Genomic DNA, 3,543 nt, shown 5'->3' on the forward strand with positions numbered 1-3,543 from the left:
CCTATTGAACAACAACGTATAGTAATTAATATACTAAGCAATGAAAGTTTTAGCTTCAAAAATATATGCAAAAGATGCACTAATTAAGGACAAATATTTAAAATCTTACCATCTTTTGATTATAGATGTGACCGTAGTTCAATACGATCACCATTGGTCGCACGTTTTGAGTACTAACATTTCTAAGTTTAGGAAAAAAATTTGTCTTGACAGTATTAAGATCCTCAAGCCATGAAACATAATGACTTATCTCCTCGCAGTTTAGTTGAGCCCCGGGGCAGTAGTAGGTCCTGTCTACCAAGCGCCGGACATGTTTGCTTGAACCAAAATAAGCTGACAATACAAATTAGTTGTCAACTATTTTTGAATAAACTGTATGAAAGACATAAACATATGCATGCATGGTTGAGAAAAACTCACCAAATGGTAGAACTGGAGGCGTTTGCACATCGACCAAGATGTCTATATTACCTTCAATATCATCTTCTGGACAAATATCAAAGATGATAACCATATCAGGCTCAAATGCATAAGCTTTGCATAGTGCTTGCCAAGTTTTGCATTCAAAATGGGTGTATGTGTCTCCATTATATAATTTGACGTTGAAAGTATACCCATGCTCCGTCTTCAAGTAAACTCTCTTTACCTCCATATCATCTATAGCATTAAAACTTATCTTATCCAAGACAAAAATTCTTGCATGGCAGGGGATGCGCTAGTAGAATAGTGAAAATTTAAAATTATAAGTTGAAGCAAATGAAGCATAAGTTGTGCATTCAAATAATAATTGACAAAGTGACTTACCGTATCAACTTCAAATGTCTCATCTAGCTTGATGCTGAAGCGCCTACCATCAACAAGGAAATTTTGGTCGCACAGGCCGCGCTGGTCTTCACAGTGTTCGCACATAATAAAATCTTTTTCGTCGTCAGATGACATTTCCTATGTTCATATAGGTGAAACATTAAACACCTATATCTAGCCAAATATATATATTTATCTAATATTTGACATTAATATATATAACTATATATTCAATTGACATTACTATATATTTAACTTTTCTATCTAATTCATCTAACATTCGACATTAATCTAACATTTATATAAACTCAAAATATATAAAAAATTAAATAAACAGAAAAACTCATTAACAAATAATATTTTAATTAGATCATCAAATCTCATATACCTAAATTTTCTTACTAAAAATAAACTAGTTATATTAATTATTCAACTAGTTTTAATCTCATATACCTAAATTTTCTTACTAAAAATAAACTAGTTATATTAATTATTCAACTAGTTCTAATCTCTAGTTCGACAATTTTTCTATCTAGCTAGCTAATTCATCTAACATTCGACATTAATCTAACATTCGATCATCTAATTAACTTTTCTAAAAAACAGAAAATAAGTAAAAAAAATGTGTGTGTGTATGCATGTGTGTGTATATATACGTATATATGTGTGTACGTACGTATGTGTGTATGTGTGTGTATGCGTGTGTGTGTGGTATATGTGTGTGTGTGTGTGCGGCCCTACGCCGCCGCCCCGTACATACGAGCGGGGGCACCGGCGTACGGGGCGGGGGCGCCGGTGTGTGTGTGTATGTGTGTGTATGTATGTGTGTGTATGTATGTGTGTGCGCGGGAGCGAGAGAGAGACGTACGGCCGCGGCGATGACGACGGACGGCGGCGGCGTTCGGGGCGGCAACACGAGACGACGACGACGACGGGCGGCGGCGGGGACAGCGACGATGACGACGGACGACGGTACGGGCGACGGGCGGCGACGACGGGATCGAGCGGCGCGCGCCGCGGAGGTTGGAGACGAAGTGGGGAGATGAAACTGAAATTTTCGTAAGTGCTATATATATAGGATGGGCCTTTAGTACCGGTTGGTGGCTCCAACCGGTACTAAAGGTCTATTTTCGCCAGGCCAAGCGGCGGGAAACCAAGGCTTTTAGTACCGGTTGGAGCCACCAATCGGTACTAAAGGGGGGGCCTTTAGTACCGGTTGGAGCCACCAACCGGTACTAAAGGGGTGTGCGCTGCCAGGCGAGGGGCGCAGAAGTTTAGTCCCACCTCGCTAGCCAAAGGGCGCTCACACCTGCTTATAAGCCCCGCCGCCGCTGCTGTCTCGAGCTCCTCTCTAAAGCAGGCCTTCTGGGCCTACCTCTGCTACTCTGCCCTGTGGGGCCTATTGGGCTTGCGGGCCTGCATCCTGGCCCAATAACAGGTTGGGTTTCTAGTCGTATGCAGGCCGCTGTGGCCCGGTAGGTGGGCTTTTTTCATTTAGTTTTTTCTTTTCTGCTTTATTTATTTTGTTTTATTTATTTTTAGTTGTTTTTTTGCTGTATTTAGAGTTTCTTTGTGAATATTTTTGATAGTTTTTAGAAACTTTCAGTTAGTGCCGGTACTTTTTAAATTTGAATAGTTTAAATTTTGAATTATTTGAAATTTGTGTGAATCACTAGTTTGTGAATAACTTAACTTTAAAAATACATTTTTAGTGATTCTTTTTTCTTATGTTTAATATTAGTGTGTTTTATCATTATATTCAATTTGGTAATGCTTAAGTTATTTAAAAAATGAAATGCCTTTGTAACGGATGAGTTTTCGTCCGAAACCCTGATACTTCGAAACAGATTGTCCATTTTGTACACGAAGTGCATCCAGTTTTTGCGGTAACCCTCTCTACTTTTTTGCACATGCTATGTGGGTGAAATTATGATACCATGCCAACTTTCATCCTTTTCTGAGTTCATTTGAAATGCTTTTCAATTTCAGGGTCATTTAGCTGAAAAAAAATCAGTAAATGCATGAAAGAATTTGCTTGCACATAAAATTTCTTCGCGTTTCAAATGCCAAAACACATAACTAGCTACCCTAACTATTACAGAGATTCCCTCCTGGGTGTGAAACACAGAAGAAAGTGATGATAGTTAAGCCGATCACATCCCAGATCTTTGGGTGTGAAACTTTTTCTTTGCGTGTGTCCAGTTTTTGCCATGACCCTCTTTACTCTTTCGCGCATGCTATGCAGGTGATATGATTATACCATGCCAAGTTTCAACATTTTCAGGATTCATTTTGTAGTGATTTTCAATTTCACGGTCATTTAGCTCTCTAAACAATTAGGTAAATGACTGAAAAACAACAAATGATGTCAGAACATGTTGGAAATTGATGACGTCGATTTAAATGTTGCATACTAAACACAAAAGAAGTCCGGAGTTCAAATAAGTTTAAAAAACATTGAAGTGGCCATGTAACAGATAAGTTCTCGTCCGAAACCCTGATACTCGGAAAGAGTATGTCCAGTTTGTACACGAAGTGCGTCCAGTTTTTGCCGTGACCCTCTCTACTCTTTCGCGCATGCTATGCGGGTGATATGATGATACCATGCCAAGTTTCAACATTTTCAGGATTCATTTTGTAGTGATTTTCAATTTCACGGTCATTTAGCTCTCTAAACAATTAGGTAAATGACCGAAAAACAACAAATGATGTCAGAACATGTTGGAAATTGATGACGTC

Source organism: Triticum aestivum, chromosome 2A, assembly GCF_018294505.1.
Source record: "Triticum aestivum cultivar Chinese Spring chromosome 2A, IWGSC CS RefSeq v2.1, whole genome shotgun sequence".
NCBI lineage: Eukaryota > Viridiplantae > Streptophyta > Magnoliopsida > Poales > Poaceae > Triticum > Triticum aestivum.